Raw genomic sequence first — 12,969 nt, 5'->3', positions numbered from 1 at the left:
GCGGGGCCGGGGCGGGGCTGCGCGCGACCTCCGGAGCGGCGGCGGCGGCAGCGGCGGCGGCAGCGGAGTTCGGGTTGCGGCGCGGGCGGCGGGTTCGCGGCCGGCCGGCTCAGGACGACCCAGACCCCGGCCACGGCCCGCGACTTGGTGACCAAGCGGCGGCGCTACTGCTGCGGGGCTCGGGCGCGCGGCCCGGCGGGACCGAGGACGGCGGGGCAGCAGGGCGCGGGCGCCGCGGGCCGGGGCGCGCCAGGTAGGTGGGCCAGGCTGGGCGGGGGGCGGCGCGGCGGGGCGGGCAGCCGGGCGCCGGGATGCACCGGCGGGGCGCGGCGCGGCGCGCATCTCTACCGGGTGCACCGGACGGAGACGGCGCCCGCGGTTGTCATGGAAATCGGACAGCCTAGCGGTTCGCCGGCGGTTGCGTCTTTGGAGAACAATCCAAGCCTGGCCGACCCCTGGCTAGGAGGAGACCTGGGCCGTCTCGCGCTGAGGGGAGTGCGGAGCTGGAGCGGGTGATGGGGAGCCAGGATGCAGGACGCGGCGACCCCGAGGCCGCGTCTTGGCTCTTGCTTGGATCTAGTGACTTCAGACGCTGAAGGCCTCGCTGTGCCTCGGGTGTAAACATAACCGGGTAAAAATAAGCATGCATCTCAATCTCAGTAGGACATCTGGTCTCCATCCTCTCAACTCTTTCCTTTTCTGCGGACCCATGCCCACCCGACCTCCTCCCCCCCCCCCCCCGATATTTCTGGCATCTTTGCTTTTTGTGTATTATTTCTTTCTGGCTGTGCTAGGCAGTTAGTTGAGGCCCGAGAAATTTGCAGGGAATCTGTGACCATCTCTGGAAAAGCCAGTCATGAATGTGTAGGCCATAGAAGATTGAAACACTCAAAACGTCAAAGGTAAATTTATGTCTTTGTGGGCGAAGGGATCGGGGATGGGCTTGCTTTCCCTTCCCCTTGTCGTCTGCCCTCTGACATTACATAATGTTGTGTTCCTCCCCGCCTCGAGTTCATCCATAATGACAGATCATGAAAGTATTTCTCTGGCTGAGAAAGAAGTATAAGCATTTGCAAAGCCCATTTTCTCGTCTTTTGCTTTGCTACTGAAGGTGTTTTGGTTGGGAGGCTGCTTAAGAGTAAAATGCCCACAGGGCATCTAAACCGGGGGGACTAGGGGGTGGGGTGGCAGTTTGAGTGTTGCAGTGAAATTCTGCTGGATTCGTCTTGGTTCAAGGTGGGTTGGGTGGCCTGTGGGCAAGCCAGTGAGGGTGGGGCCTGAACAGGCTGTCTTGGGTGAATCCTGGGTCTGCCACTTGCTAACTTTGGTTCTTAATTTTCTCAACTCTGAAAGGTGAGAACAGAACCTGCCCTGCCATTTGTTTTGGGATGTAGATGCTGTTGGCATTGGTAAATGCACATAGAATAGGTTGTCCTAGAATTAAACTTGATTTTTCATTGGTTGAAAACAGGCTTTCTTTAAGAGGAATTTTGGTTTGGGATCTAGGCTAAGGCCTTGGTTTTGGGGGATTTTTGGTAAAATGTTACATCTGGAAGATTCAATTCATCGATTTCTCTGAAGAAAGATGAATGATGGTGCCCACGTGGGGAGGCCAGTATAGTGGTTCTGTTGGAGGGTAGCTGTCAGAAGACCATGATGCTGTCCCAGGGGTGGTTGTTGATTGTGAATGGAAACCCGCAAGGCCCTGTTCCCTGTGGGGTCCTGTAAACACACCTCTGTAGCAACAAGCCAGAGTTCCTGGGAGGGTGTGCCCTGAACACAGGGCTTCAGTGAAAGGAAGCTGGACAGATGCAGGGAGAAAAGACGGCTTGTTTCTCCTGGCTTCAGCATCAGAATTGGCTCTGCTGATTCTAGTGGCTGCTTTACTTCTCAGTTTTTCATTAGGCTTACGCCATCTCAGTGTTTATCTGCTTTAGACTTGAAGTCGGGTAGGTTTGTGCCATTGTTTGGGAACCTGGATATATTCTTGTATTGCTATTAAACTGAATATTAGGATTTTTTTTTTTAAAGGTTGCCTTAAGGAAAGGATGAAATAGAATAATATACACAAGAGGTTGTTGTGAATGGTAAAGCACCAGAGAGATGGAGTGTATATGGCTGAGAGAACCACTGACCCTGCAAGTTCCTTTAGCCAGCGGCCTACCTGGGAACATTTTGCTCAGTTAGCAAATCTTCGAATCACCCAAGGAATGGACAGAAAGGCATGTGGGACCAACAGACCCCTGACCCCCACCCCACAGCATCTCAAGAATCCAATAAGACAGAGGGGTGAGGAGACTTTGGACTGAGGTTGGATCTGGTTTCTTATGAAAAATTCCTTTATTGATTATGTATTCCAGCAAAGTCCTCAGCATCATCAGCTACTCATGGTGTCAGGATGTTTTGGCTTTCACTGAGGAAAAAAGAGGACATATCTGCAGGGAAGGAGGCTTGATTATGTGGTCGCTTCTTTTGTAGAACTTGATTAATGGTCTGGTCTTGAGAGATCCTTCAAAACATATTTTTCTAGTGTTCTGGAAGAGAAGGTCTGTGAGGAGACTGTATTCTGGGGAGACCAGTATTAACACCAAGCAGGCCTGCTTTATTTTGTCTTTCTTGTGCTTTTAAGGAAAATACCATCATGAACCGAATACACAGAAATTTACCTGTATTTTTATACTATGCACACCTTGCTTTTTTTTAATTGTTAAAACAGTATTTCAGATTTACTGAAAAGTTGCAAGATTATTTCAAAGAATTTCCAGATATGCTTTACCCACATTCACCAAATGTTGACATTTGCTACATTTGCCTTATCCTTCTCTCTCTCTCTCTTTTTAAAGATTTTGTTTTAATTTATTCATGAGAGACACAGAGAGAGAGAGAGAGGCAGAGACATAGGCAGAGGGAGAAGCAGCCTTCAGGCAGGGAACCCAATGTGGGACTCGATCCCAGGATGCCAGGACCACGCCCCGGGCCAAAGGCAGCGCTAAACTGCAGAGCCACCCAGGCGTCCCTATCCTTCACTTGTATTTGTTTATGGGTGATTACTTTTTTTTCTGAACTGTTTAATGGTAACCTGCAGCCATGATGCCCTTTTACCTCTAACTACTTTATTGTGTATATCTTAAAAACAAGGACATTCTCTTACATAACAGTATAGTTATTAAAAATAAGGAAATCAAACATTGATACTAAACTATTATTTAGCTTACAGGTCTTTTTCAGGTTTTGTGAGTTGCTCCAATAATGTCTTTTGGAGCAAAAGAAAATCCAAGATTATACATTGTATCAAATTGTCCTGTCTCTTTAGTGTTCTCTCATCTGGAACAGTTACTGAGTCTTTGTATTTTATGACGTTGACATTTTTAAAGACTGCCACCTGCTTTTTTGGATAATGTCTCCCAATTGGTGTTTGCCTGCTTCCTCATGATTAGATTAAGATTATGTGCTTTTGGCAAGAGTAGCACAGGGATGACCCTGCAGCCATCTCAGCATGTCCCATCAGGAGGAGGCATATGCTGTTGATTAGTCCCATTCACTGGTCACGTTAACTTTGATCACTTGATTTAGGTAGTGTCTGCCTGGTTCCCTTACAGAAATATTACCATTTTCCCTTAGTAATTAATATGTATCTCATAGTAAGATAACTCGAGAATCTGTAAATATACTGTTACTCCCCATACTTTGACTCACTAGTTTTAGAATCCGTTGATGATTCTTACCTGAACCAGTTATTATGCTGGCTGACAGATGGTGGCTTTCTAATTCCATATTTCTTTCTATACTTACCAGAGGGAATTGTACTGAAAGGAAGGACATTTCTTTCTCCCTTGTTTATTCTATGATTTACACCCCTGCTCTCATGAATTCCTGCTTTAATGCAATAGATTATAGTCTCTTACTCTCATTATTCATTTTTTTGCTAAAATTGTCCCAGACTTGGCCTGCAGGAGCCCCTTATGTCCTTTTGACATGTCCTCATCATTCTTGAAGGACTTCTTCACTCTGACGCAAAACCTTCGACACTCAGCTTACACCTTCCAGCCCTGGAATTAGCCATTTCTCCAAAGAGTCTTTGTTCCTTTTAATGGAGAATGGTATTTAAAAACCAAGATCTGGCTTCCAGGTGTGCTCATTGCTACTGAGGTGTTGCTGCTTCTAGGCCTTTTTAGCGGATATGTGTGTCCATTCACACATTGCAGAAAATTGTCTCTGATTTGCATTTTAAACTTAATGCATGAAAAGGTTTTTGTTTTTATTTCGTTTTGACTTTGGTCTGTATTCCAGAGTTTATGCTTATCACAATTTATTTAATTGTCCTTTATCAATGGACATATAGGTTATTTCCAATTTCACACTCTAAAGGTAGTGGAGAGGGGCACCTAGTGGCTCAGTGGTTGAGCATCTGCTTTCAGCTCGGGTCGTGTTCCCAGGGCCCCAGGGTCAAGTCCTGCATCAGGCCCCTCTGCCTCTCTCTCTGTGTTTCTTGTGAATAAATAAATAAAATCTTAAAAAAAAATAAAAATAGTGAAGAATTTGTGAATCAAATCATTAGGATTTGATGATCCTAATTTGATGATCATTTGAATGATCAAACAAATCATTTGTTAATACTTGCAAATATTTCAGTCTTCTGGATCCCTAGAAGTAGAATTTCTGGGTCAAAGAGCAATTTTAAATGGACAGCTTTGCCAAATTGCCCCCATTTCCAAGAGGCTTTCACTTTGTACTTCTTCCATTAGAATGTGAAACTGCCTGTTTCTTTTTAACTCTGCCAACACTGAGGAGTATAAATCTTGTCAATTTTTGCCAATCTAATGGATAAAGAAGGCATTATTATTTTAATTACATTTCTCAAATTATCAGAAAATTGAAAACCTTTTCATATTTGCTTATACTTTTGCTTCTGTACATTATGTGTGTATATCCTTTACCTACTTTATCTTATTAGATTATTCTTTATATTACTACATTGTGGAAGTTACTGTAACTTTATACTTTATTCCTGGGAGCCTTAGACATCTCCTTTAAGCATTATATATTTTTCATCCTAGAGGAAGAGGAAACTACCATTTTCTGAGCACCCTCTATATCCCAGGCCCTGGGCCAAGTGTTTATATGCATCCCCTGCAAGGTCTTGTTAGAAGGTGAGCTGTGGTCTTGAGGAGTCAGCTGAGTGAAATGTGATTAAGGTATCCACTGAAGAGTGGTTAGAAGAGCTTGGACTGGGATTCAGACCCAGGCCTGTCTGGATCTAGTGCTATTTCCATTAAATCACTTAGCTTCTTCCACAGGATTTAAAAAATAAATATTCTACTTTATTGTGTCAATGTAGGGATGGGGATTAATTAGTTGGAGCCCCGATTATCAATAACTTCTATTTCTAGTATTTTGATTTATAGGGAAGGAACTTTGAGCATGCATACACATCTTTCAAAACCATTTCTTTTATCTCTAGAACTATTGTGGACTCTGGAACCAAAGTCCCTGTGAGCCTCCAGCAGCTATGGGACTTTGGGCAGGTAGCTTCATCTTTTTGTATCTTGGTTTGTTCATCTGCAACTGCAGAGGCTTGTTAGGGGGTTGGATGAGTTAATACACCTCAAGTGCTTGGAATGACACCTGTGCCTGCCAGCACTCAGGGACGGGAACCTTTCTGATGAGTTCGTGTGGGCAGTGTGGAAGTTGGAATGAGAGCAGCCTTTTCTTTTTTTTTTTTTTTTAAAGATTTTATTTACTTATTCATGATAGACACAGAGAGAGAAAGAGAGGCAGAGACACAGGCAGAGGGAGAAGCAGGCTCCATGCCAGGAGCCCGATGCGGGACTCGATCCCGGGGCTCCAGGATCACGCCCTGGGCCAAAGGCAGGCGCCAAACCGCTGAGCCACCCAGGGATCCCCCAGAGCAGCCTTTTCTCTTCAGGTTTCACCATCCCTTTTTCATAAGCTGGCTGGGAAATGGGGAATCAGGGCCCCTGGGTGCCATGTGTTTGTCTCGTCAATATGGTCTCTGTGCACACCTTACGCATGCTCTTTCACATGCCTGCCAGCCCACCCAGACGGCTCCTGGTGTTTGCTCACAGTCCTGCACCTAGGGCAGGTGAAACGCAGCAACCCTTTCTGGGTGGAATCTGAAAGTTCCCCTGGTGAAGGCCTTAGAAGCAGGAAGTCTCTGGGGGAGTGTCTACGGTGATAAAGACAAGTCCATTTTCTGGTATGGAGTCAGAAAGACGGAGGGGTGTCCCCTGGGACGGGATGTCTGGAGGAAAGCATTTGGCGCCTTACGGCTCCCTTCCTGGGATCAGAGCCTTTCCCTCAGACATCTGCTAATTCTCCTGGCCTGGAGTTGGCGCAGTGCCCTTCCTGTTGCCCTTACTAGGTAGAATTCTGAGGTCTGAAATCCTCTGCCACTCTTCCTGTCCACCACGCCCTTACACAGTGGCCCTTCCACTGCTGGGGTCAGCTGCCGTCTGATAAAATTCATTCACTCCAGGATGTGGGACTCCTTCCCTTGTCCCGTGTTGCCTGCATTTCAAATGGTTCATCCTCTAACCCACCAGTTAGAGTTTTCAAGCAGGATGACCTAGGTGTACAGATTCTGGAAGTGGCAGGTATACATTTCTGAAGAGGAGGGTCCTTTTAGAAAACAGGGATGCCCGGTTCAAGAGTCTCCTGGATTGTGGGGTGTGTCTCTTGGGGTGCTTTTGGCTGCCAAGTAGACAGTTCATTTATTAATCTCCTAGAACTGGAGTTCTGCTCTATCAACAGTTTTGCAGTTTCAACAAGGACGTAGATTCTTCTCTCTCTGGCCATCACTGCTGGTATCATCCCAGAATCAGCCTTCTCATGTTGATGAGATGGTCCTTATGGTCAGTGGAACTGTGTGTTTCCCGGCTCCTGACACCAGCCCCTCCCTGGCCACAGCCCCTACCAGCTATCCCTCTGGTCTGTGGGAGCAGTGAGGACCACGTGGCTTCCCCAGGACCCAAGGCCGGAGGCTGTGAGAGTGCTGTGTGCTGATTGGCTTAAGAGTGTTCCTCGGTGTCTGGGCCCCAGGCCAACGGCATCAGCATCCCCTGAGACTTATTAGATGTGCAGGCTCAGGCCCCTCCCCAGCCTACTGGATTAGAAACTCTGGGATGGGGCCTAGCGCTCTGTTTTAGCAAGCCCTGCAGGTGATTCTGATGCAAGCTCCAGTTTGAGAATTGTTCATAGTCTAATCAGGAACACCCCCATTCCTCACCTGGAGATGGGGCTGGCTTTTCCTGAATCCAGAGAGGCTTATTCCCAGAGTAGGAAGAAGGGAGAATGAGTGTTGGGTGGTCAGCCCGTAGTGTAAACAGAGGAGCCTGTGGGTGTCTTTGCTCTTCATGGCCCCCCGTGGCCTGTGCCCCAGTTCACTGGCCCAGCTGTTTCCCAGCCTCCATGCCTGCAGCCTCTCCAGCTTCTCTGAGAGTGGCTCACATCCTCCATGCAGGACTAAAAGGAAGCAACATGGTGACCTCCCAGCCCCAGGTTCTGTCTCTGGCCCAGTGGGGATGGGAGTCCCCTGGGCCAGCTGCTGAAGATCTAGTCTGGCCCTTATGACTCACTCTCCAGAGCTATTCTGGAAGTAGGTTCTGATGTGTAGAGTGTGCTTACTCTGCTACTCCTTGCTCAGAAAGAAGTAGAAAATGGTACAGTTAGTAGGGACTTGGGAATGCTTCAGGAATTGCCCTGGAGACAGCCTAAGGGACTCCTTTCAGTGGCAGTTTATAGTTCTCTCTGGCTCCGCCCAGTGTGACCTTTTTGCAAGTGCAACTCCAACTTTTAGGTGAAGAGAAATAGCCACCTTCATGATATGATTTCTGAGCTCAAAATAGTTCAGTGTTTCAGATTTTTCCAGAAACTAGTGAGCTGAGATATTTTGGATTTTCTTGACTTTTCAAGGCTTTCCAAAGTATTTCTAGGTTTTCTTGACTTTTCAAGGTTCATCCTAACCCAAGAAGTCTCTGCTGTACCACATCAGTGCTAATTGCTGAGGAAGAGCACCTGAGGAAGAGATGGGGTGGGAAGGGTCTATGACTCACCATAAATGGAGAACTGCTGATCTGAAAGGGGACTTTTAGCAGTGTGGACCAGTGGGAATGAAGCTGGAGCCCAGGAAGACAGCAGGACAGAAGGTGTAGATGTTGTGGTCTTGCTCCAATTTACTGTCTGTGGTGTTTGACCACCTGGGCCAGATCCTCCTGGTGATGTTAAGGATCCTTGGGACGGCTACTCTGAGTGATGGGGAGGCAATGGCAGGGAATGGATGGATTTGTCAGAGGCTTGCAAGTTAACTCTGGATACCTGACCCCTCCTTCTCCTAACAGGGTGGATCAGCATGTCTGCCTACACCAAGAGAGTGAGAGAGAGGGAATGAGACGAATAGGTTGGTATCTGAATCCACCTTGTTTTGAAGCCGGCCCTGTTGGAGCCATTGCTACCTGTGATTCCCTCTGCAATCCTTTGTGGCTTAACAGGACAATTTCCATGTTACTTTGGTTGCCTTTAGGATGCATGTGTTATACATTAATGCAGGTGTTCGTCTGGTTTGTGTCACAAAACATGCATATCTTTGGGGTGTCTGTGTCTGGTTTTGAGGGGGACAACTTGGATTATGAGAAGAAAAAGTGATAGACCTGAACCTAAATCAGCTTTCTTCTCTGGGAAATGGGGGAATGGTCTGGCTCACAAAGGGTTATGTGAGTTAAATAATGTAAGTAGGAGATTGTGCACTGTGATGCTCTGGGCCGGTGCAGTTGGCAAGTTACTATCCTGTGCGAGACTCAGTGTTTTTCCTCTCAATTCTATGGTCTTGATAACCTTGTTTTTCCCATTTTTGCCCCCATTTTAAAAAATGTATTCAGTTTTCTCAATATCCTTCAAGTCATGTCCATGCTTTAGAAAGTTTCTCTGTGGAAGAAAAATGGGATTTATAATATTTGAAAATTCTCTAAGATGAGATATCTTAGCTACTTTCCAGGGTTGCAGCCTGCCAAGAAATGTTGAGATACCCCAGAATCCTCCAAACATTGTTACTCCTCTGGTTCTGAAGAGGAGGGAATGATGGGTAAGCCACTCAGCTTGCTTATATGTTATTGGAAATACTTTTTTAAAGACTTATGAATTTTTAAATTGAAGTATAATTAATATAGGTGTTATATTAGTTTCAGGTGTACAACATAATGATTTAGTAATCCTGTGCATTATTCAGTGCTCACCATGATAAGTGCCATTACCATCTGTCACTAAGCAATGTTAATACGGCACTTCTAAAGTTTGTGATGGGGTCCTCTAGAACTTTCCTTTTGGGGAAAGTTCACTGCCCTACAGTCATTGCCATACCAATTCATTAGAATTCTTGAACTATAGCAGGAAAGAGCCTCCTATTATTTTTTCCATCCTCCCCACCCCCATCCCAAATACCATTTAGAACTTTCTTTAATAATAAAGGTGGCAGGTAAAAACATATGGAGCCTTTTCCATTATCTTAGGTTGCAGGAAACCTTGTAGTTTTTGAAGTTGAACACACTGTGTATTCCTAAATTTACATTAATTACTATCCTATTAAGTATGTAAAACATTCTTTTGCACTGATGCACTTTCTATCTCCCTCCATTAAAAGCATAACAACCATTAAAAAAAAATGTATTCAAAAGGCTAGAGCACATCCATCTCTGACTCCTGCCCAGGGTACCTCTGAGGGGAAATATTGCAGAAGAAGGTTCTGTGAGGGGACTGCCAGCAAAGGTCAGAGAAGGATGTGGGCAGAGGGGGAACAGGGAAGTGGGAGGGGCCCAGGTTCATAAAGTTTTGTGAGGTGGTCACTGACCCAGCTAAGCCTTCTACTGACACTTTTTTTTTTTTTTTTAAAGCACATAAAAACTTGTGATTGTGTGAATTGGATGTTGAATATTTTCACATTTCTTATTCATTGCTTTGGCTGTGTTCTGCATATACAAATGTTAAACAGTGATCACATTATATAATTGGGTGATAATCTAATGGCTGATAAAATGCAATAATAGAGCCCAATTAAGATGGGACTGTGTGCCAAGAAATGTTGAGATACCCCAGAATCCTCCAAACATTGTTACTCCTCTGGTTCTGAAGAGGATGGAATGATGGGTGAGTACATTGGTCTAAGGGAAACACCTTACTGGTAGTTCCCTAAGGCAGCAGAGAAGCATGCCTTTGGATTTTGCCCCTGACCTGTCAGTGACTTGGTAAAATCCTGCCCGAATCTGACCTCTTCCTTCCTTGTTCATCTAGGGAAGACAAGTCCCTCATTTCTTTCTCCCTTGGTCACTAGTCCAACAGTGAAGCAGAGTCATGATCACGTCTGAGAGCCACATGTGTAAAGTTGGCATTGGGGGACCCCCTCCCCGCCACACACACAGACACAGTGTTTAGGGAAGTACTTTTTTGGTCTGTGGCCTTGGAAATCAAGCTCCTGCCTCTACTCATTCACTTCCTGGCTCTCCTGTGCAGTGGTTCAGCAGCAGCTTCCTAGAGTACATACAAGTACATACACTTAATACCAGAGAACCTGAAATACCCCAGATATGTCCATGGAGGTCGAAGCTGTCTGTATATCATGCAGATTAAACTCTTCCTGGTCAAGTAGAGTGCCCGGGGCCTTTCCCTGGCTCTTCCTCCCTGGACCCCTCCCCATACCTCCCTCCTGAGGCTGTTTGTGTATGTATAGTCCCCCTAGTACAGCTATGGGTTTTATGGTGACACTCAAATCTTTCCCATTTTCTGTGGACTGATGGAGGCTACTTTACTTCATAATGTTTTCCCCTGATAATGTATGCACTGCAGTTCAGATCTGGATTGTCTTTCTGGCAGTTTGATATCCTTCCCTAACTTCTTCACCTACCTTTCTGACATCCTTTTACTCTATTTTTGACCTTTTCATTTCCTGTTATCCATTCCTGACCTTTTACACAAAGGGTGCGTGGATTCAAGGTTATTAGTTCAAGCATAAACTGATGAAAAAGAATTGAAGATGGAGCTTCAGATGGATACAACTGTTCTGAATGCCATCCCTCCAAGAAGAGCCCTGAACAGATTTTGGGGATGCTTCCATCACTAGAAGCTGTCACATTCTTCATTTGTTTGTCTTTCTCCTTGAAACACTGCAGAGCCCATAAGACCAGGAACTATCTTACTTGATAGTGCAAAAAGTCTTCCACATAGTTGGCAACATACCATTGATTTCCTAAGATACACATTTTGTGATGGTTGTTGTAGGCACCTTTAAACTAGATGGTAAAAACAAAACAAAACAAAAAACCCTAGATGGTATTTCGAATCACTTTACCAGAGGGAGAAAGATGTGTTTGCATTTTGATTCAACTTGATTATTTAATCATTCCTTAAGTAGTCAAATATCTCAAATATATATAGGATATATCTATATATCTCAAATATAGCTAGGAGTTAACCTTGTTGGTCACAGAAGAAAAGCCAGCAGAGTTTGTGAAGCAGTGAAAAGCCTTTTGCAGATTGGTTGCCTGGCTTAAAGAGAAAGGGTACTTTCACGATGGCAGTACCACTCCTACACCGACTTGGTTGTTAGGAAGCATCAGGCTACCCTGTCCAGTGTTCAGGTCTGTCCTCATTACCACAGCCAGCACAGCTTCAGCCCCTTCCATAGCAGAGTTTTCAGCTGCAGTGGAACAGACTCATTCCAAACAGGATTAGATGAGATCTTAAATGCCAGGGCAGTGATCACCATGTCATTCCTCGGAACTGGGAATCACAGGGTCTGACCAGCATTATATATCTATAGGTTGGCTGTTTTGTAAACTGTTAAACATTGTACCCATATTTATCATGACTCCTAGCAGCCCGTGGCTTAGACTCTGAACTGCATTTAATGGACTAACTGAAAGGATAAAAACAGGGACTGTTTTTGCCTCATAACCTAGATTTGTCTGCACTAAATACACAAGCTGAGCTATTAAATGGTTGGGGCAGTAAACAGGAATTCTGTATATTAAAGCTTTTTGAGCTTGCTACTCAGAGAGGCCTACAAATAGGGTTGGTTGCCTTTTTTTAGGATTATAAATGTTGATTATATTGGGGAGAAACTGTTTTATAAAGTAACTCTATAACACCATGAATTTTATTATGCTTTTAAGGTCTGGTGAGAATGTACTCACTCTAGCCTGGAGCCCATGGTAAATTTGAGAATGCTTCATTTAAAGCATTCCTGACTCCTTCTGGAAAAAGGAGATTGTTAATGAACTTAAATCTAAAATAGTATCCTCCTCTATCCCTAGCTCTCAGCATTCCAGGATGGTGACATTTTCCACCATTGGATATAAATGGGGAATGATAAAATTGTTAGTATTAACATTTGGCTGCATATAACAGGAAAAAAAAAATCTAGAGGAAAAGAGGCTTAGTCAGGACAGGCGTGTGTTTCTCACAGTCAGGACTTGTGTCCTACCTTCCCTGTGACAAGGCCCAGTGCCTCCTGTCTAGCGTGGCGGCTAGAGTGCAGCCAGCTCATGGGTCTTCCAGACACCAGACTGGAGGAAGGCAGACTTCCAGAGAACTCATCATCAAATTTGTCTGTACGTCTTGTTGGCAAGCCCCGAACCCCTGGCCACACCTAGCTGCAAGGGAGGCGGACAACCCCAACTAAACGTCAGGGTCCTGGGCCTGTCACTAAGGAGGAAGCAAAGAATAGACAGTGGAGGCAATCTTTCCTGCAAGTTATCTTTTTTGGAAGGTTTTTATGCTTGTTGGTAAAATGTTGGCAGAATTTTTGGAAACTTCTGGGGAGGCTGTAGGCATGGACAGCTAACTGAAAAGCTGAGTGCTTGAGACCTTTCTCATTTCACATTGCGAGGCTGAAAGAGGTCACTCGATCCTCCTTCATTTCCTCATTTAAAACACAGAAATATTTTTAAATTCTCAGAGTTCTGA

The 12,969-nt window shown here is 45.2% G+C and overlaps 1 protein-coding gene across 12 annotated transcripts in view; it reads left to right on the top strand.

Moving 5' to 3' along the window:
* The first annotated feature begins 72 nt into the window (after positions 1–72).
* Positions 73–12,969, top strand: part of INPP4A (inositol polyphosphate-4-phosphatase type I A) — a 134,800-nt gene continuing 121,903 nt past the window's right edge. For 3 of the 12 annotated variants that reach the window (XM_077915110.1, XM_077915116.1, XM_077915105.1), the window contains exon 1: positions 74–253. The gene's annotated coding sequence lies outside the window, so the exon portion shown is untranslated. Of the gene's footprint in view, positions 254–448; positions 632–12,969 lie in introns of those variants that run through there. The other 9 variants (XM_077915118.1, XM_077915115.1, XM_077915113.1 and 6 more) reach the window with 6 other exon arrangements.

The sequence above is a fragment of the Canis aureus genome, chromosome 11, assembly GCF_053574225.1.
Source record: "Canis aureus isolate CA01 chromosome 11, VMU_Caureus_v.1.0, whole genome shotgun sequence".
In the NCBI taxonomy this organism is placed as follows: Eukaryota; Metazoa; Chordata; class Mammalia; order Carnivora; family Canidae; genus Canis; species Canis aureus.
The sequence above is the reverse complement of the archived record's forward strand: the minus strand, read 5'-3'. Positions and strand labels throughout refer to the sequence as shown.